The 23159-nt window shown below is 35.1% G+C and overlaps 1 long non-coding RNA gene across 1 annotated transcript; it reads right to left on the bottom strand.

Annotated features, from left to right (window-relative positions):
- Positions 1-591: 591 nt before the first annotated feature.
- LOC141494880 (uncharacterized) lies at positions 592-22167 on the bottom strand. Its single transcript, XR_012470571.1, has 5 exons — positions 22100-22167; positions 13661-13703; positions 12955-13101; positions 5061-5167; positions 592-681 (listed from the first exon to the last, which is right to left on the bottom strand). It is a non-coding gene; the product is annotated as an uncharacterized LOC141494880 (long non-coding RNA).
- Positions 22168-23159: the final 992 nt, after the last annotated feature.

Here is a 23159-nt window from a genome sequence, read left to right as displayed (position 1 = left end):
TTTTGTTTTGTTTTGCTAAAATCTGACATTTTGGAAAGAATAGGAGAGGAAATGATCTTAGATTCACTATAAAAGTTCTGATTCAATTACCCAACATGGATGTGAGTTCAGAATAGGTTGAAATAACAAGCAAAGATGAGAGAACATTGACTCCACTTCTGTCTGTAACTATTACGTTGATGCTTATGGCCCAGGATTCTTTTGGGAGAGGGGAGGAATATATTTCCCCACCCAGAAAGTAGCAAAAACCTGAAAAGGATACCATATAAAAATCAATGTGCAACCCAAGAAATCAAACACAAGTTAAGTACAAGTCCCAAAGAGTCTTATCTAATGTCTTAGTTCCAACTCCAAAAACTTTCTCATCTTTTAGATGCCAAATCCACTGGGTCATTCAGATAAACCCTGTCAGTACCTGTTTCAATCTTGGCCTCCTCTCTACTAATATAATAATTATAATAATATAACTTTGGGGGGCACAGTCTTCATTCTCTTAGGTAATGTCAGTCTATGCTATTGCCTAGATAAAAAATGATAAGATACAAAAATGGTCAAAGGGATCTTCTAGCATTCACCTAAGTCTTCCCCAGGAGCTGAATCTTGGGTTCACATACCACAGTATGTCACATCCACTTCTGAATTTCTCTCGTTAGGACTTTACAGAGTTTTCTTTCATTTTATCTATACAAAGAAGAAAAATCAGAAACATTGGCCTTTTATTCAGGTTAGGTACTATCTACCTTATCCCAATGAACATGTCTTTCCAGATCTTCTCAGAAGATAAAATACTCTTCCCAAAATTACCACATGTTTGTTCCCTAGGGACAGCTAGGTTACCTCAATTAATCCTCAGTTCTCAACCAACAGGCAGTTGTAAGATATATCATCCAAAACATACATATGAATAGGAAATTCAGTACCCTAATACCAACAATATCAATACCAACAATGGGTATTGTACCAATCACATAAATCTGAATTCCTGCTGCTTTGGAGCTTGATCCCGAAGAAATGAGCATGATCTTAGATTTACTATAGGAAGAAGTTCAACATGGCAAGATAGTGGAGAAGGAACTTCCAATACAGGAGTTGGGAATAACTGGTTGAAAACTAAAGAGCATTCTAGTTTGACTGTTTCTATAGATTACGTAAAGAATGAAGGGAAAACTAAAAAGGTATATTACAATGAAATTGGAGAAGGGCCTTGAGATCCCGACTAAGGAGTTTGAACTTTATTCAGTAAGCAATGAGAAAACTATTAAAGATTTTTGAGCTATAGAGTGATGTAATAAGATCTTTGAATTGATAACATTAATCTGGTAAAATGGAGAATGTTTTGGTTGAGGTCAAAATGGAGAGATCAATTTGTTTCTGAGTAGAACTAACGTCTGAATCAAATTTATTCTTGAGATGCACACCACCATGTCACTTGGCTAAGAACCAAGATAGACCCCTGGTTGCAATTATCAATAGTCAATGCATCATTATAACCGTAATTGTTTGTAATGATGTTGATAATGACAACTTTGGATGTCATCTTGTATTCCCATTGAAGATGATTACATTAAAAACCAATTAAGGATGATAGAAGTGTCATTCATCAAAAAAGTCATTGCAAAAATTTCTTTGAACAACTTTTATTATGTCCGAATCTTGCCATGTTGATTTTATTAAACAGCACATTGTCAAAGTATTAAACATAACTAATATTTTAACTCGAATTGCAGAAAGTAACCCAAACTCTGGACTGAATAATGGGCTTTTAATGATCATTGTAAATGCCAACTGACCCTTAAAAAATGTTTAATTCAGTGGGTAAAGCATTGACTCTAGTGTCTTAAATTTGAATTACCTTAGAACATTTCACCTCCATGGTCCATAGTTTTCTTAACCAAAAAATGAAAGGAATAGACTAGATGGCTTCTAAGGTCCCTTCCAGTCACACGTCTAAGAATTCAAACACTACAAGAAGATCTTAAGAGAGAAAACTCTTTTTCCATCTTTTTTAACAATTCATTTCACTTGGACAAAAAAAAAAGCATACCCACAAAAAAATCTGCTTCCCAAGAATCAAAGAATATTCTCTAAAAAGTGAAGCAAAGTAAAATTACTCAATAGTGTGCTTCAAATTGACATTGAATATGACCTCCTTTCATTCCTTACCAATTGTAAATTAAAAAAAAAGGTATGCCTTTTCTTTGATGGAATGGTGCCAACTTTTTCCTGCAATTCTTTTTTTGTTTAAGGTTTTTCCAAGGCAGTGGGGTTAAGTGGCTTGCCCAAGGCCACACAGCTAGGTAATTATTAAGTGTCTGAGGCCGGATTTGAACTCAGGTACTCCTGACTCCAGGGCCGGTGCTCTATCCACTGCACCACCTAGCTACCCTTTTTTCTACAATTCTTAATGTGAATTTTGATGCATTTTAATTTGTCTTTCCTACTGTTTTATTCACGATTTATGTGTGGTTCTTCTGCCTGTTACTTTTTTCACCCTGTGTCACTTCTTGCAAATCTTCTTGTTTCATATCATCTAGATTCAAAATGTCTGCAAACTTGCTTTCTTTCCTCTAGATATTCACCTACTTATCATTGAACCAAAACTAAACATAACATTTCAGATTTGGTCTGACCAGATTAGAGTGTAGTGGCATTCTGATGGCCTTACTCTGCCTCTTTTAATGATTCAAAGAATGCATTAGATTTTTAAGTCTACCATATCACACTACTGACTCAGTCTTCTAAAATTCTCAAATCCCTTTCAAAGGATTATCTAATTATCCCTCCCCTATTTTTTATTTAAAAAGACTTTTTTAACACAAAAGCATTCAAACCTTTTCAAAACCTGGGCACTTCCTCCTTCTTGACTATTACCCCCTTCTTGGATATTACCCCATTTGTGGTCCATTCATTCTAGTTTATGTACTGTTTCTCATACACCAAACTCTACCATCGTTCTCCTTGCCCTCACATTGCCCCATCCTGAAAGGCTCTCTTTTCTTACCTTTTAGAATTCTGAATTGTCTTACCTTTTGGAATTCATAGTTCCCTACAAGGTCCAAATGCCACATTCTATAAAAGTCCTTGAGCTTCCTTCAGCTGTTGGTGCCTTCCTCTCTAAGATTACCTTATTTCTCTTTTGAATGTATCTTCTTTGACAGACCCATAGTAAGCTCAATAATTTTTTATTGATTGATTAACTAGTTGTTGTAGATAGATAGATAGATAGATAAATAGATGAGAGAGAGAGAGAGATATGATCGATGGATAGAGATATATATGTATATACATAAACATATGCATATATACATACATATGTAATTGTCTTTAAGACCATAATTTTTACTTTTGTTTTTTTGTTTTCTTAGTGTTTTGCACAAAGCCTGGTTAAATAATAGGAACTTAGCAAAAAAAAACTTTTTAATTAATTAATTGAAGATTTTACTTTTATTCTTATAATATTTAACCCCATTAGGTTCAGCCCTATAATTCTTAGCTATCAAGATATTTTTATATCTTCATTCTGTTATTCAGTATATAGCATATTACTCCAAGCTATGTGTCACCTAAAAATTTGAAGAGAATTCCATTTATGTAATTACTCAAGTCATTGATAAAAATGATAAAACAGTATATTGCCAGAAACAAATCCCTGGGAGGTATTCTCAACTGTCATAAAGCTGATCAGAATAGTTGGACAATTCTATGAACAATGAAGATTATATGACTACTTTTCACTCCCCAACATTGAATTTTGCCTTCAAACAAAGGTGCCCTTTATGGTTGTTTGAATTGCATTTTTCTAATTACTGGTTATTAGGAAGAAATGTTCAGATATTTCTTGATAATTCATTTTTCTTATTTTGAAAACTACTAGTCTGTATCTTTTGACCACTTGACAATATGAAATAGCTCTAAGTCTTACAGTTTTGTTTCAGTTCTCTGAAGGTATGGAGTATTGGAATTTTATTAGAGATATTTAGTACAGTTATTTTTCACAATTTTTATCTTTTCTAATTATAATTGTCTTTGAATTTTATCTCTACAAAAGCTTCCCCCCCCCCAAAAAAAAAACTGTTTTTCCCCATTTCTTCCCAGACTTCAAATGCAGGCATTTTTGGTATTATTTTGCTTTGCATTGGAGATGATAAAACAGAGGTAAGATTAACCATAGCAACTCACTGAGCCATCTTTCAGAAACTTCCTCTATCATCTTCATTCTTCCTCCTCCTCTATTTCTCTAGCTACCTTCTGGCTCCAACAGCAGGTCAGTGTCTTATCATTACAGTCTAAATTAAACCAAGTCAATAACAATTATTCCTGATAGTGACTGGTGAGGTAGAGTATACTCTTGAGTACTGGCATTTTGTAAGAGGCAGCCCTGCTAACATTTGTCCCTTTATTATTTGTGTACTCTGTCACACTTAGACTTTCTATTGACACTTCTCCTGGTAAATTTGTACAAACTTCCTCTACTAAATATCATTCTCTGAGGCTTTGGGGTTATGACATGTTCTCTAAAATAGAATTACTGGACTTTGGATGTCAACAACATTACCTTGCTATAGCACGTTAACAATGATTCTTTATAACACTCCAAATATTTGCTTCCTAAAGACATCATTAATAATGAGAGATTACCAGAAATTCTGGATGTAAGATGATTTCCTATATTATAATTAATCTAAAGACTGATAGAAACATGCTTTAATTCTTTGAAATATTTCTGCATTTTAATTAAGAAGAAGAAAAAACCCAAAGTTACTGGGCCAAACTTTCTGGTATTGCTTGGAATGAAACTTACAACTATCAAATAGAACCTGCCCAGGTTCCATTTTCCTAATAATCCTTGTCTCAGGCCCACTGGCTCTAGATATTTTTTATTAGAATACTATTGAAAGTGGTTATGTTGAAAGTTTTTTCCCCACTTCTTGTGTTTTTTTCCCATTTTAAAAAAGGCCCAATTCAGCTACTATTTACAGTTACAAAAAAAATAAAAATAAAATAAATGAGAATATGTATGGAATGATACTGATCAAATATGAAATATGTAAAATTTGTACCTGGAACTCTTCTCCTTTCTTTTTATTCTTCCTTTGATGCTTAAAAAAGCACTGGATTCAAGAAACCTTGGTCAATCACTTTTCTTCCTTGGTTCTCACTTTTTTATCTACAAAAATGAGGAGAATTAAATCACCTTATTGCTAAAATCATTTCCAACTTTCACATGCATTGTATGATACTTCCTCCATAAATCCTGTTCTCCTGATAACATATTTACTGTATTAGAAAAAAATAAACTAATCAATGTATTAATAACAAATTATTATCCTTTTCCTAGGAAAAAAAAGAATTACATGGAAAATGGTATAAGGAGACACTAAAGAATATGGGTTACCAGCATATGGATTATAAAATGATGCTTAATATCAAAGAATACATTGGCAATATTAGAAATTCAGGCCCAATGCACTGGTTGTATTGAAATGCAGTATTCTTTACACTGTTTCATGGCTATCACCTATTCTTCCACTGGGAAAAGCAAAGTAGGAAAAAGCCCTAGTGCTGACTTAATTGCTTCTAATTTTTCAAGTTCTTGAATTGCTTGTTAATTTCTTTGGGAGGGAAAAATAAACTTATCATCCCCATTGGAAACCATGCTGTATTCTTAACAAACTCCCTTTCATCTTAAAACGTTTTCCCCTAATCATTTCATTAAACAATAAGCTCAATGAAACATTCACTACATGTCAGGCACTCTGCTAAGCTCTAAGAATGAAAGGCAAAGACATTTCCTGACTTTAAGATATTTATATTATAATGGAGTAGACTACACACACACACACACACACACACACACACACACACACACACACACACACACACAGAATATATATATATAAGTGAAATAAGATATACATATATTCTATAAATGAACTTTTATGTCTGGATCGTAGAGTGTGTGGAGGGGAGTTATATGTGAGAAGACTAGAACTGCATCACAAGGAGCTTTAAATGCCAAACAAACAACATTATATTTGATCCTGAAGATAGCAAGGAACCATTGGTGTTTGCTGAGCATGATGAGGAGTAGATGATAAGTTCAGATATACATTTTTGGAAAATCTACTTCTATTTGGGTTTTTCCCTGAAGGTACTAGATTCTTCCAAAAATCTATTCATTAAAGGCTATTATTCTGTCAGTGCCCTGTAGTTACACAACTAGGAAGAAGGGTGAGCATATTAATTATTCTTCACTGCCTCTTCTGACCACTTCTCTATCTCTCTTTCTCAATAAACTTTTCTTTTGCAGAGGTCATAAAAATCTATGTATACTCTCTTCCTCACCTGGTTGTCATCATCTATGTCCAGATCACTTTCTGTACTTTCTGAAGGACTGAAGTAACTCATACAAAACCTTTTTTCTTCACACTGTGCCCTCCATCATCTTTAGGGACTTTCATATCTGTTAATGACTGCTCTAACAACCTAGCCACATGCTTCAAATTTCTCATTCCCAATAACTTCTTTACCACCTCATATCTGGGAACATTAATACAATTGGACCAACTTTCAGATCCAGTTCCTTGACATGTGCATCTCCAACCCCAACCCCTTATTCTTCTATTTCACCCTGTTTCCCACTTAACTAAATTTATGCTTCAGTTTCAAATCTGCCTTTGGTCCCCGCTCTAGTCTTCTAGATCCAAATCTTCTTTGTTTTGGCTTTATCTGTCACCAGATCTAAACTGGTCCCCAGGACCTGACATTTTAGTGATTCACTGGCCACTTCCCTAGGATCTCTCTGCCTATCACCATTCTCAACCTACTAATCCTCAGCCAAGGGTAAGCCCCACCATCTGTTTTCTGTTTTTGTTCTTGAGTTGCTGAGAGTCACTGGAGAGTCACAAAATTAAGTTGATTTCACACACTATAAATTCATGTTGTATAATCTCAGTTGGGTCCTGACACCTGTTGAGCAATTCTATGATTTTACTCTTATTGACTCCCTATCTCATTTTCCCTATTTTTTCTTCTCATCTCTCTTTATACTGCAGATGCCACCTAAAACATTGAAAAGATATAAGTAAAATGACTGAAGTTCCCTGCTTTACAATAATTCTTAGTACCATTACTAACTTTTCTATTATTATAATTTATTTTTCTATTTGTATCCCTAGCACTAGGCAGGGTGCTTTATATACAGTAAACTCTTAATAAATATTTCCCTTGAAATTCAGGTATCATTGTCTCCTTTTAATATGGATTGGATAAGTGTTGAAGAAATAAAAGATTATTGAACAATGGAAGTGATTTGAAGTAGGGTTGGATAGGACAAAGAAAGGAAACAAATTGGTTCAGTGGAAAGAGCTTTGGACTTGGAGTCACATGATCTAAGTTGTCCAGATTACTACACCTATAATGTTTCAACATATGAAATCCAAAGTATGATCTTGGACAAGTCACTTAATCACCAAAAAAACCCTCAGTTTTCTCAGCTTCAGAGCAGTAAGCAAGCCTCTAGGGTTCTTGATGCTGAAGGTCTACAAGCCAGCCCCTCCCCAACATAAGAACCTTGGGATAATGCCCAGTGCAAACCCCAAAATGAAGAAGGGTCAGAGAAAATCAGGCTCTATTGAAAGTTACCTTGGAGATAAGGAGATGGATTGAGGAAGGCAGTATTGAGAAACAAAACACTAGTGAGGAAAGATGGTGAAAGAAGAGAAAAAAGTACAAATGGAGGGGTGATAGCATGGAGGATATTAAAAAATTAGTAATTATAACTGTGAATGTGAATGGGATAAACTCTCCCATAAAAAAGAAGCAGATAGCAGAGTGGATTAAAAAACAGAATTCTACAATATGCTGCTTACAAGAAACACATTTGAAGCAGAGAGATACACACAGAGTAAAAGTAAAAGGCTGGAGCAGTATATATTATGCTTCAGCTGAGGTGAAAAAAGCAGGGATAGCAATCCTTATCTCAGACAAAAAAAAATTGCAAAAATAGATCTCATTAAAAATGATAAGGAAGGAGTGGCTAGGTGGTGCAGTGGATAGAGCACTGGCTCTGGAGTCAGGAGTACCTGAGTTCAAATCCAGCCTCAGACACTTAATAATGACCTAGCTGTGTGGCCTTGGGCAAGCCACTTAACCCCACTGCCTTGCAAAAAAAAAAACTAAAAAAAATGATAAGGAAGAAGAACTACATCCTCCTGAAATTACCATAGTCAATGAAGTAATTTCAATACTAAGCACATATGCACCAAGCAGTATAGCATCCACATTCTTAGAGGAGACTCTAAATGAGTTAAAAGATGACAAAGACAACAACAATTATACTGATGTGGGACCTTGACTTCCCTCTTTCAGAATTAGATAAATATAACCATAAAATAAACAAGGAGGTGAGTAGAATATTAGAAAAGTTAGATATGATAGAACTCTGGAGAAAAGTGAATGGGATAGGAAGGAATATACTTTTTTTTTTCCTATGGTACATAGCACCTATACAAAAGCTGACCACGAATTAGGGCATAAAAACCTTATAATCAAACACAGAAAGGCAGAAATATTAAATACATCCTTTTTAGATCTTGAATAAAAATCACATGCAATAAAGGTCATGGAGAGATAGATCTAGAATTAATTGTAAACTAAATAATGTAATTTTAAAGAATGAGTGGGTCAAATGACAAATCAAAGAAATAATTACTAATTTCATTCAAGACAATGACAAGACAATATACCAAAACATGTGGGATACAGCCAAAACAGTCATTAGAGAAAATTTTATATCTCTAAATGATTGCATAAAATAGAGAAAGAGATCGACAAATTGTATGTGCAAATAAAAAAGCTAGAGGAATAAAAATTAAAACTTTCCGATTAAATCCCAAGTTAGAAATTCTGAAAATCAAAGGAGAAATTAAAAAATATAATTAAAATTAATTAAAATTAATAAAATTAATTTTTTTTAAATTAAAAGTAAAAAACTATTGAATCCATAAATAAAACAGTTGGCTTTATGAAAAAAAATGAAATAAATAAACCTCTAGTTAATTTGATTTAAAAAAGAAAGAAGAAAACCAAATTACTAGCATCAAAACTGAAAAAAGGTAGGGGTGACTAGGTGGCGCAGTGGATAGAGCACCAGCCCTGGAGTCAGGAGTACCTTAGTTCAAATCTGGCCTCAGACACTTAATAATTACCTAGTTGTGTGGCCTTGGGCAAGCCACTTAACCCCATTGCCTTGCAAAAACCTAAAAAAAAATGAAAAAAAGGTAAATTCATCACCAATGAGGAAGAAATTAAAGTAATAGTTCAGAGCTATTTTGCCCAACTATATGACAATAATTTTGATATTCTAAGTGAAATTGATGAATATTTACAAAAATATAAACTGCCCAAGTTAAAAGAAGAAAAAATTAAATACTTAAAAACCCATCTCAGACAAAGAAATTAAATAAGCCATCAATGAACTCCTTAAGGAAAAAATCTCCAGGGTCAGATGGATTGACAAATAAATTCTACTAAACATTCAAGGACCAACTACAATTCTATATAAACTATTTGAAAATATAGGTCAAGAAGGAGTTCTGCCAAATTTCTTCTGTGACACCAGTATGGTGCTGTTATCTAAAGCAGGAAAAGTTAAAACAGAAAAAAAATTATAGAACAATTTCCTAATGAATATTGATGCAAAAATGTTAAATAAAATATTAGCAAAGCAATTACAGCAAATTATCACTAGAAGACTACACTATGATCAAATAGAATTTATACCAGTAATGCAGGGTTAGTTCAATATTAGGAAGACTATTAGCATAATTGACCATATCAATAACAAATCTAACAGAAATCATTTGATTATTTCAATATATATGCTGAAAAAACTTTTGAAAAAATACAGCACCCATTCCTATTAAAACACTAGAGAGGGGGTGGCTAGGTGGCGTAGTCAATAGAGGACTGGCCCTGGAGTCAGGAGTACCTGAGTTCAAATCTGACCTCAGACACTTAACAATTACCTAGCCGTGTGGCCTTGGGCAAGCCACTTAACCCCATTGCCTTGCAAAAACTAAAAAAAAAGCAAAAACTAAAAAAAAAAAAAAACACTAGAGAACATAGGACTAAATGGAGTGTTCCTTAAAATGATAAGCAGTGTCTAAAGGCAGTAAAGTGTCACAGTAGGTAAGTACTGGCCTTGTATTCAGGAGGATTTGAGTTCAAATTCTACCTTACATTTACTAATTGTGTGACCTTTGAGCAAGTCACTAGATCCTGATTGTCTCATATCTAGGGTCATCTCCGATTGTCCCAATTTATATCTGACCACTGAACCCAGATGACTTTGGAGGAGAAAAATGAGGCTGGTGACTTAGCACAGCACCCCCTCACTCAAATCCAATTCAAAGCTTTGTTAGGATGTCACCTCCCTGATATCATGGTCTTCTTTGAGAATAAAGGACAAATATCATCAAGTAGTATCTATCTAAAACTATCAGCAAGCATTACATGTAATAGGGATAAATTAGAAGCATTTTCCAATAAGATTAGGGGTGTAAAAAGGTTGTCTGTTATCACCTCTATTATTCAGTAATGTATTAAAAATGTTAGATTTAGCAATGAGTAGAAAAAGAAATTGAAGGAATTAGAATAGGTAATGAAGAAACAAAACTGACAGATAATGCAGATGATATGATGTATATTTAAAGAATCCTAGAAAATCATCTAAAAAACTACTTGAAATAATTAGCAAGTTTTGCTAAGTTGCAGGATATAAAATAAACCCATATAAATCATCAAAATTTGAGATAAAAAGAGAAACTCCAGTTAAAGTAACTGGATACAACACAAAATGCTTGGGAGTCTACCTGCCAAGGCAAATTCAGAAATTATATGAAACAAGTATAAAACACTTTTCACAGGTGGCTAGGTGGCACAGTAGATAGAGCACTGGCCCTGGAGTCAGGAGTACCTGAGTTCAAATCTGACTTCAGACATTTAATAATTACCTAGCTGTGTGGCCTTAGGCAAGCCACTTAACCCCATTTGCCTTGAAAAAAAAAAAAAAACACTTTTCACACAAATAAAATCAGATCTAAATAACTGGATAAATTTCAATTGCTCGTGGGTAGACCAAGCTAATATATAACTAAATTAAATTACTTATTCAGAACCAATACCAATCAAGCTGCCAAAAAATTACTTTATTGAGTTAGAAAAAAATAGTACCTAAATTCATATGGAGGAACAAAAGGTCAGGAATATCAAGGGAATTAATGAATGCAAAAGAAGGTGGCCTAGCCTCAGCAGATCTAAAATTATATTATAAAACATAAGTCATCAAAACTATTTGGTACTGGCTAAGAAATAAAGTGATGGCTCAGTAGAAAAGATTAGGTATAAAAGAAATAGTACTTAATGACTAGTAATTTGCTGTTTGATAAACCCAAAGATTCCACCTTCTGGGATAAGAAATCATTCTTTGATTATAAAAAAACTGCTGGGAAAACTGAAGATAATGTAGCAGATACTAGGCCTAGACCACCATCTCACACCTTATACCAAGATAAGGTTGAAATGGTACAAGATTTAGACATAAAAGGTGATATCATAAGCCAATTAGGAGAACAATGAATAGTTTGTCTGTCAGATCTATGAAAACAGGAGCAGTTTATGCCCAAAGAAGAGATAGAGAACATATTAAATGCAAAATCAAAATTTTGCTTACATTAAATTTAAAAGTTTGTGCATAAATAAAACTATGCAACCAAGATTTAAAGGATGTTGGGAAACAATTTTTATAACTAGCGTTTTTAACAAAGGACTCATTTCTAAAATATATAGAGGACTGAGTCAAATTTATAATAATACAAGTCATTCCCCAGTTGATAAATGGTCAAAGGATAATGAAAAGACAATTTTCAGTTGACGAAAATAAAGCTATCTATAGTTAAATGAAAAAATGCTCTGAGTCACTATTGTTTAGAGAAATGCAAATTAAAATAACTCTAAGGTACCAAGTCACAGCTATCAGATTGACCAGTGTAACTAAAAAGGAAATGATCAATTTTGGAGGGGATGTGAAATAACAATGCATTGTTGGTGGAGTTGTGAATTCATCCAACCTTTCTGGAGAGCAATTTAGAATTACACCCAAAGGGCTATAAAACTGTACATACCCTTTGACCCAGCAATAACACTACTAGGTCTATATCCCAAAGAGAATACAAAAAAAGAGTAAAAAACTCATATGTACAAAAATATTTATAGCAACTCATTTTGTAGTGGCAAAGAATTGGAAATTGAGGGGATTCCATCCATTGGGGAATGACTGAACAAAGTGTGGTATAAGTATGTGATAGAACACATATAAGAAATCATGAGGGAAGGGACTTCAGAATAGCCTGGAAAGACTTGCATGAATTGATGCTGAGTGAAATGAGCAGAACATTATACATACTAACAACAGCATGGGATGATGATCAACCATGATGAACTTGTTCATTTTAGCAGTACATTAATCAAAGGCAATTCTAAAAGACTTGTGATAGAAAATACCATCTGTATCCAGAGAAAGATCTATGGAATTTAAAAGCAGACAAAGTTTACTATCTTCAGTTTTTAAAAGTTGTCATATATATTATTATTGTTTCCCTCTCTAATATTTTCCCCATTTTAATTTGACTCTTCTTTCACAGTAGAGTTAATATGGATCTATATTTAACATATTTGTACATATATAACCTAAATTAGATTGATTTCTGTCAGGTAGAGGGGGGAAGGGAAGGGAGAGAAGGAGAAAAATATGAAACTCAAAACCTTGCAAAAAAATGATTTGTTGAAAACCACCATTCATGTAGTTGGAAAAATAAATTATTATTTAAGTATTGTTGTTACTCCTTCACTCTTGAAGAGGACCAATGACTTCACACTTATATCTTGACTTACCTGTGACTTGAATTTGAATGAAGCAGAGCTCTGCAAAGACATCCATCTCACTTCATCCTCAAGACAATTTGACTCCAATTCTTCTACTTCACCATTCTTCTCTTAAATCCCTGTAGACTATCTTTCCTCTCCACCACTATACTGAAACTATTCAGAAATAGACAAAATTCAGGGATCTTTTTTCTGACCTCATCTTCTTTGAGCTCTAAGCAAGATAGCACTTCCACCTAGATACCCTCCCTCTTCCATTATTTTCAAAGGCCACAAAACCCTCATAGTTCTCCTCTCATACCACTCCTCTCTTCACAAGACCCTCTCCATCTTTCTGATCCTTTTTAACATGGGTGTTGCAGTGTTCCATCCTCTTCTCTCTCCATAGTCTCCCACTCAGCAAACCCCTTCACTGCTGTGATTTCATTCACTACCTGAGCTGATGATCACCAAATCTCTAGTTCTCTTCTACCTTCCCTCAGCACCAGATCTGAATTTTTCACTATCTCCATATTCTTTGTCAACAGTTCAAATCAAGTGGAACTAATTAGCCTGTCTTATGTTTCCACTTCCAAGGAAGCTGATCTTTGGATTGGAAAGGATGGAATAAAAAAAGACATTAATTAACTTAAGAATCATTGATTTAATTAATTAGTTGATACATAGAAATTAATGCACAAGAAAAATATCAAAATTGTGAGAGAAGATAACCTACCTTTCTCTCTGATGATTTCAAATATTTAAGTCAGATGGGCTACCTGTTAGGGCAATGAAATAATTATCATAATGTTACAAATAAATTTTCCATTAAAAAAGGAACTATTACCATTATATTCAACTCTGATTGTGATTCCTTATTTAGAAAAAGTTTGGGAACAACTAGGTGACACAGTGAATAGAGCACCAGCCCTGGAGTTAGGAGAACCTGAGTTCAAATCCAGTTTCAGACACTTACTAATTGCTTGGGCAAGTCACTTAACCCCGTTGCCTTAATGAATAATTTTGTTAAATATAAGAAAAAGAAAAAAGTTTAAATCACCCACAGAAATTGGGGGTTAAAGACTCCCTTTGAAATTCCTTAGATTTATATATGTGCTTAAACTGATGGATGGAAGAAAACATGAAGCTGTGGCATTAACAAATCTTAGAACTGTATTATTCCTCATTAGACATTGCTATTATATTAGGAAAGGGGAAAAAGAGTGGAGGAAAATAATCCAAAGGGATTTCTCTGGACCTCCCAAATAAGTCTGCAGTGATCATATCAATGAGATGATAGGAGCAAGAATTATTTACTTGAACTATACTTCTGCTCATATTATTTCCCTGCTTACAGACACTTGATCATTTCTCACAATAAATTTAAATTTTTTTCCCTCAGGGAATTGTTCCTTTTCCCCATACCTATCTGCTTATCATATCAGACAATAACAAGTTGGAAAAGCCCAGAAATCTAGTCCAAATCTTTTATTTTATAGATGAGGAAACTTTGCTTTCAAGGGGGACGTGACTTCCCCAAGGCAACACAAGCTATAATGATCAAAGTTAGCTCACAAATCCATCACTTGATTCTAAGTCTGGTGAGTGCACTGTCCAAATCACTTTACTCTGGGTCTCAGTTTCATCATCTGTAAAATGATGGAATTGTCCTAGTTGGTTTCTAGAGATCCCTTAAGCCAGTAATGTCAAACAAATAGAAATGAATCTCTAACCTGTTGATTCTAAGTTGATTCTTGAATGTGATATCTACTTTTTTCTGTCTCATTGTTCTTTGATTCTTGAACTAATCTGCCTGTGGTTTGTGACTTTAGCTGCTATTTATCCTTTTCTTATCTGATTCAATCTCTGGGCAGAGTGATTTTTAGTATCCAGCTCTGGCATGTCCTATAAAGTACCTTCCAACTCTAAAATGCTATGGTTCTATGATATGCTAAATTGTTCTCTTATTCTAAAAACATTTTATATTATTTTTGAGCCTTATTAAGAGTTGGAATTCATAGTACACAGAAATTTGGTTTCAGATCTTGTATTTGGCACTTACCATATGATCCTAGGGAAATCTCTGTGCCTCATTTATTAAAAGAGAAATGCCTATACTACCACTAATGTATAGTATAAGGAATGTAATTTGTAAATCTTAAAATGTCATGGAAATATGTTTCCTTCCTGTACATGCCTGTTTATAAATAACTTCATAATTGGCTATTTATAAATGCTGCCTCACTGAAGGGAAGTGTTAGAGTAAGGGATGCTGAGAAAATGAGGGTGAAAGGATTTAAAATCAAGGAAAAGTACCTAGTAATCAGATAAACTGTGAAGACAAAGCAAAACTTGGGGTGGCTAAGTGGCGCAGTGGATAGAGCACTGGCTCTGGAGTCAGGAGTACCTGAGTTCAAATGTGACCTCAGACACTTAATAATTACCTAACTGTGTGACCTTGAGCAAGCCACCTTAACCCCATTGCCTTGCAAAAAAATCTAAAAAATAAAAAAAAAATTTAAAAGAAGACAAAGCAAAACTTAAGATTGGAGTTAGCATGAGTCATCATAAAAATTATTTAGCTAGCAAAATCTAGAAATTTAAAAATTAGAAATAAATCAAAGACTGTGGAGATAACTGAGAGGAGTAGATCTGAAAGCATAATCTAAATTGGTCAGAAACTGATAAACCAACTATGATATAGTTAGATACAGTTTAATATATTGAAAAGAGCATTGTCCTAGTATTTACTCTTTGGTTTTGTGTTGTTTTGGGGGGCGGGGGTTGGTTTGCAGCTGAGCAATGGCTATTGTGAATTCCTGGTCTATGTAGTGGACTAGATCTGCAAACCTTAGATCAGAAGCCACTTCCACCTATGGATACAATACCTATTCCATTGTGCTTCATTAAATTCTTTGAGACAAATAAGACCTCAAACCTCAGATCGTGATATCCGTAAGTGGACAAGATGGAAATGTATAGCCTAGATGACAATAGAGACTAAAGGATTCAGAATTGACTGGATGACTGGGCCCAAAGAGGATTGATCATATCCATGTTCACCTATAGTAGTGTTTCCTGGGAATCTATATTTGACCCTGGGCTTTTGGACACTTTTGTCGATGTTTTAGATAGATACTTTCCAAAGACATTGTAAAGTCTGTTCAGGCCTATATTGGACCAGACAAACTTAAGTCATGTTTTGAGATTTTATGATTATATAATCTGAAGAAAACCTCGCTGAGCTTTAGTTTCCTCCAATAAATAGGGATTATAGTATACAATCTACCTGAGAGGGTTAATAAAGGCACTTTGTATGCTGTAAATTACAATATAAATGTGAGTTATTATTACTTCTCTGTGTTCAAAAGCACATCTGCTTGAGCACACACTTCTTGAATAGCCAGATGAAATAAGACAGGGTCCAGAAATGGGTGGGATGTGACTGAATGAAAATATTCACAATCAAAAAAAATGAAAAAAGATAGTACTTGTTTGTAGAAAGATCAATGGATATGGAATCAAGAGTTTGGGGTTGAATACCAACTCTGACACATTACTTAAGTGACCTTGGGTAATTTCTTGAGTAGCATCGAGGAAGTCACTGCCCTCCCTCTTTCTCATCTGTAATATGAGGGAATTAGACTCTATAACTTCTAAATTCCCATTCAGCTTTCAATCAATGAACTTGAGCCTCTAAAATTCCCAACTAGTCTCTGGGATGAAGTTGTTTTGAGTGAGTAGTCAAGTCAATGGTGCTTGAAAAAAATCAACAGGATAGAAGAGCCCTCCTTGGAAAAAGAAAGTATCCTTTGAATTGAGTTTTCCCAAAATAAGTCTAGAAATTTTGCTAGATGGAGCAAAAAGATGACCGGAGTATCATATTTGGTAGAAATATGGATGTAGAGAAGTGGATGTCTATTCTCATAAAGCTTTCCAAGTCATTGTTCTGATCAGTCAAACCCTTTATTCTTGTCTCCCAAGGGTGACTTTCAACACAACTTGTATCAATTTTCTGCACCAATCTTTGCTCCCATGTGATTTGTATCTTGATGAAGACTCATCTTGATTCTAAGGGTTCTCACAATCTTTCTTATAATGTAATAGTGAGATATCTCATTCTTAAGGAGTGAGATATAATGTGAAAAACATAGCACCCAAGGAGACTCCAGGGTCTTTGGTGAGAGCAATAGATATAATTAAGTTCAAAAACTAAATTATTCTTTTTTCTTTTTCCAGTAAAGATAAGTGAAAAAGTAGAGAGAGTAGGGAACAATGAATCAGAAGACTACCATCTACCCATGTGATTTCAAGTTCTTTGGACCTCAGTTTTGTCATCTGTAAAAGGAGAGGCTTAGACCCAGTTATCTTCAAGGTTACTTCTAGTTCTAAAATTTTTGTAGTCTATAAAATCAAGGTCTAGACAGATCAAGTAAAGTGGAGAGATCTCTAATGCATCTGTTATTGAAATATGGCAATCTCTCTAGTGCATCTGTTACTGAGATATGACAATTTTATTTTGTCAGGATGAGAATACCCTCCAATGAAGATTTGTAATTTAGTAAATAGTCTTAGGGAGTTGCCTAAGGTTCAGAGAATTTACATGATTTGTCCCTCATCACAATTGTGAAAAATTTGAATTTTTATGAACAGTAGCCCAGAAATTCGACAAATATGTCTGATCTAACCTTCTAAATTCTGTTCATTCCCTTTTCTTATTGTAGGGAACATTTATTTTTGTCTTGGTATCTATGTTGCCTTAGCTTAGGCAAGAAGGCACTTAGCAACTACTTATTAATTGATTTTTGTGTATTGATTTATTTATGTGTAGGCAGGGTCAAAGACATCAATTATTTGAAGTTCATTGGTGAAAAGAACAACAAAAATACACTGCCATTAAGTTAAATAAAATTTAACTTAGGCATTCCAATGAAGCACCCATGCTTTTGTAGACTACAGGAATGTTGATAAAACTTGAAATTTAATTAATTCAATTTCAATAAGAGAAGGAAAACAGCATTTATTAAAGATCTATTACGTTCCAGAGCTGTGTAATATCTCATTTGCTAAACACTTGTTCCCTTCCTCCTCTTTTCTTTCTTTTTTAAATGAATGAATGAATGATTCATTTATTAAACTTTTTTGTTGTTCATTCAGTTCAATCATGTCCATCTCTTCATCACCCTATTTGGGGTTTTCTTGTCAAAGATACTGGAATGATATGCCATTTCCTTCTCCAGCTCACTTTACAGATGAAAAATCTGAGGCAAAGGGGATTAAGTGACTTGCCCAGGGCCACACAATTAGTATGTCAGGAGTCAAATTTGAACTTAGGGGAAAATAAGTCTTCCTGACTTCAGATTAGCTGCCTAACAAGTTATTAAATGTTTTGGAGCATTAAATGCTTTGAGCAAAGCACATGGCTAAGTTCTGGGGATAAAACAAAAAAAGTTCCTACTCTTGTGTAACTCATATTCCAATGTGGGAGACAGCACATATGGAAAGTGTCAGTTGCAGTCACATAAAAAAGTCCCACAGTCCTTAGGGTAAAACAGGTCATTTTCCTTTTAATAAAAGGAACCAACACCAAACTTATGTGATTGGCTCCATTCCGCTTCATATCCAGACACAAATTTTTGACTTGTCAAGGCTAGAAAGACCTTGGAAATAATCTTAGGTCATCCCTTCTTTTTACAGAAATGTAAATTTTACAGAAACCATAGCCCAGATAGAGGAAGGGACTCATCAAAAGTGACACAAGAGATTCGTCTCAGAAACTGAACTTATTGTGGTGTGAGAAGAGGCTGAAATTTGAGTCATGCTCAAGTTTCTATTCTGTTACTTTCTACCTACTATTCCACCTGTCTAGACCTGGTTTTCCTGCATATAAAACAAGATGGGAGGGGGAGACTAAATTAACTTCTAAGGTCCCATCTGATTCTAAATCTTAAGTCCTCTGGATGCAAGTCTCCTGTCATTTTTTGCCATATCCTTTGGAGATTGGACAAGAGCCTTAACAAAGACTTATTGATGAGCTCATTTCTAATGGAGTGACTTAGTGCCTACTAGAGTGGAAATTCCTTGAGGACAAGGACTTCTTTCTTTCAAGTCTAAAAGAGAATAAAGGGACATGGGACCTAGGAAGGACATAGGAAGTATTTGACTTTTATCTTCTCTCTGGAAATCAATTTCCTCCTATTTGAAATGACATGGCTAAACTAGGGGATCTTTATAACCTCTTCTATATGCAGCATTTTATTAATTTGGAGGAAGAGAGCAGTTGGGGTAACACTGTAGATAGAAAACCAGTGCTAGAGTTGGGAATATCTGAGTTTAAAATTCAGCTTCAGATCCTTTTACAGCTGTGTGACCCTAAGCAAGTCTTTTAACCTGTTTTTCTCCATTCCCTCATCTGTAACCTTCCAGGGTTGATAGGAAGAACAAATGAGACAATAATTGCAAAGTACAATATAAATGTTGTCTATTAGCATTAATTTTAATGAATTACTTTAAAATTTAATAATTAATTGTCAGTATTAATTTTGGTGAATTGAATAAGTCGATTCAATTCAGCAAATATTTGAGGTTTCTATAGGCCAGGCTCTGAGTTAGGAGTTAGAGATATACACACAATAAAATAAAACAGTCCTTCCTCTCTAGGAATTTATATTCTACTGAATGCTGATTTATGTTTAATTTGTATATATTTTATATTTATTTATCTATTTCTATGTAAGCTCTTGAGGAGGTAAACTTTTTCATTTTTGTCAGAGGAAGGTAGGTCACACAATGGATAGGGTATTAGGACTGGAGTTAGGAAGACCTGAGTTCAAATCTAGATTCAGGCACTTCCTGAATATGTAATCCTGGACAAGTCATTTCACCTCTACCTGACTCAGTTTCCCTAAAGGTCAAAATGGGGATAATAATGGCCTCTACCTCCCAGGGTTGTTGCGAGTCTCAAATGAGATGATATTTATAAAATGTTTGACACTGTGCTGGTATTCAGTTGGTACCAAATAAATGTTTGTCTCCTTCCCTTTTTGGAGGGAAACCCAGTGGCTAGTACAGGGTTTGGCACCTCAATACATGTGCTTAATCCATGCTTGCTGAATGAATGAATGTTGCACTAGGAACACTATTCTATTTCAATCATGGCTATTTTTACCATTTTTGGCATTCTAAAAATATGATTTGGTAGATTTCCCCCTCCTCCACCCCATCGACTTTAGTGAAATTCCCAGCCACTTTGTCTATTTCAGCTTCCAGTTTGGAGTTCCAAGTTCTTTTGGGTTTTATCAAATTACACCCTGTAGAAAAGCATACATTTCACAAACAGATGGATTTAATGTGCATGAAAATACATGCCTTTTAAAGAAACCAAATTAGTAGTTCCAGCTCTTACTCCCCCCCCGCCCCCTTTATTAAAGACAGAGCTCCCTGAAAAATCTTTGCAACAAAGTGAAACTTGACAGGCATCGGCGGCAGAATGAGATTTGTTCACATGGAAATGTGACAGGACATAAGAGGAGTCCTCAGTGACACCGATTCTGCCAATATCAAATGGAGATTCCGAGAAAGCTAGCCCCCAAATCACAGCTGTGTTTTAAAAGGAGAAAGAGAGGAGGGGGGAACGTGTTGAAATCTCAGAATTTCATGACATTTTCAGATGATTATTGACATAATAGACTTCATGCATCTGCTGATCAGAGGCAAGACGGCCTTTCAGTATTCACACTATAGCATCCAAACCGCTCTGCCATGAAGAAACCCATCCCTAACCCCCCTTACTGAGTGTTGCCTCTCTGCGGAATCCTAGCTGAAAAGAATAGTAGCTCTTCTCCTTTCCCCTCCCCCCCCCCCCCAATTAAATCAACTTTCTATTCATTCTCCTTCTATTTTCCAACTATTTTCCTTCTATATTACTGGTGATTGTTGTGGATACCCTTCAAGTTCAAGGTCTGAGGTAGGTTCAGATAAACATCTCAAAATTCAAATGTATAATAGGAGATATTCCAGTCTATCCAGTGTTTAAAATTGGGCCAAAGATCTCATGGGAATGGACTTCCTTGTGAGATTTCTGGCACTTAGGCCTCTAATCTTGGCGGGAAATAAAACAGCCTCTGTCAGACGGGATTTTGGCACTATTCTCTGCTGGAATCAGGAAGTAGAAAGAAAGGGAGAAGAAAAAGATTGCCAGATATTTTCAGTCCTTAAAAATGGATGGGCAAGACTAGCTCAAGACAAGGGTGGAGACTTTGAACAGCTGAGAATCTGGACCAGGGTCCTCCTCTCTTCACTGGTGAATGCCAGTTTCCCAAGAACAGAGGGAAGAGGAAATGTGTGGCTTTGGTCAAGTCGCACTTAAGCAGTTTGGACCTAGTGGGAAAAAGTACTGTCTCTCAGGCCAGAGGGCCATGGTTCAAATCTTGCCTCCAAAACTCTCTATTTGACCTTGGGCAAATCATTTAAATTTCCCTAAGTCTCCATTTCTGCCTTTGTAGAATGTAGTGGTTGAGTTAGATGGTCTCTGAGGGCCCCTTTCAGTTCTAGAACTACAACTCTATAAACAATATGATCTTGACAACCTCAACAGGATGGAAAGCATCCCTTGCACATTCAACTTTTGGAGATGTTTATCTAACCCTACCTCAAATCTTGAACTTTGCGGTTTTACTCATCTATAATGATCCCCAGACATATAGGAGAAGAAAGTATTTGGAAAGTTAAAGAAAACTAATTTTCTTGTTTTGTCAAATACTTTTCTTTGTTCTCTATGGTCTCTTTTAGCTTTAAGATTATGCAATGCTGTAGGAACCTAGTCAGAGTGTCCCTTAAGCCCTGTTTATGTGGAACTTCAAATGTTACAACATACACATGGCTATACAATACAGGGTCAAAGCATGTTTCAGTATCTCTTTTTTTCCTTTAACTCATTCCCATCTTCTTTTCTTTACTACCTTCTCCAGTTCCTCTCTAGCAGTACAAAAAAGAGAGAGAGAGAGAGAGAGAGAGAGAGAGAAAGAGACAGAGAGAGAGAGAGAGAGAGAGAGAGAGAGAGAGAGAGAGAGAGAGAGTATTACCACCACCACAACTCCCTTTGCATGGAAAGGGAAAAATAGGACTTGGGTTTTAAAATAATAGGCAGTTAAAAAAAAACTAGATGCCCTCTTACCCAGGGAAACATGTCAGTCAAGAATCCCTGAAGATCTCTCCATGACCCAGCTGCTACAGATTGGTAAACAGTGGCAGCTGCTGCAGGCAGGACAAGAAGGATGTACCTGGAATGAAAAATAAACATTGGATTTAGTAGGTTACTGGTGACCTTTCAGAGAGAACATTTGGACTGGATAATAGATTTCTAGGGATCATAAAGGGAATAAATGCTTAGGAAGTGGAGGTAATAAGTGTAAACTTCAAGAAATTTAGAAGTGAAAGAAAAACAAACCTGTAAGGAACCACACCACAATGGAATAGAAGGATCAAGGAAAAGTTTTTTCTATAACTACTGAGATCTGAACTCATTTGTAGATAGTTGAGAAGCTAAAAAGAGGGAGAACCAATAAACATTTTAAGGTGATTTTTTAAAAGTAAAACAGTCAGATCAGGACATTTCAAGGAGATTAATATTATTAAATTTTGGTCCATACAGAGTGCTGACTTCTTTCTAAGCCCCAAACTACTCCCCACACTCCAACATGGTATCTTAGTATCGAACTTAACCTAAAATATTGGGGTCATTTGATAGAAGCTCCCCCAGTTTCCCTACTTAGAATTATCACCCTTTCCCTTCCATTTTTTCCCCTAAATTTTGGAGGTGGTCAGGGTTAAATGATTCTCCCAGAGTCTCACAGCTAGTAAATGTCTAAGGTCACATTTGAACTCGGGTCCTCCTGACTCCAGGGCTATTTGTTTGATTTACTGCCACCTTACTACTCCTTTTCCCTTCTATTTCAAAATAAGAGGTATCTTCAATTCTTAAGACCAATCCTGTGCCCTTGATGTCATTCCTTCTTATACAACTCCAGTCTCTCTCCCTTCATTGGTCCCCTTCACCCTTCTGTGTCTTTGCAGTACCTTACATTCATTATTTTTCTTTCACAGTTCTCTCTTATATTCTATCCCTTAACAATTCTATTTATTCCTATGGTTTCAACTATTATCTAGTACCCGATGATTGTTAGATCAGTATTTTGAACTTGAATTTTTTTTTAAAATCTCTATATCTGAATCCC

Source organism: Macrotis lagotis, chromosome 8, assembly GCF_037893015.1.
Source record: "Macrotis lagotis isolate mMagLag1 chromosome 8, bilby.v1.9.chrom.fasta, whole genome shotgun sequence".
NCBI classification, from domain to species: Eukaryota; Metazoa; Chordata; class Mammalia; order Peramelemorphia; family Peramelidae; genus Macrotis; species Macrotis lagotis.
The sequence above is the reverse complement of the archived record's forward strand: the minus strand, read 5'-3'. Positions and strand labels throughout refer to the sequence as shown.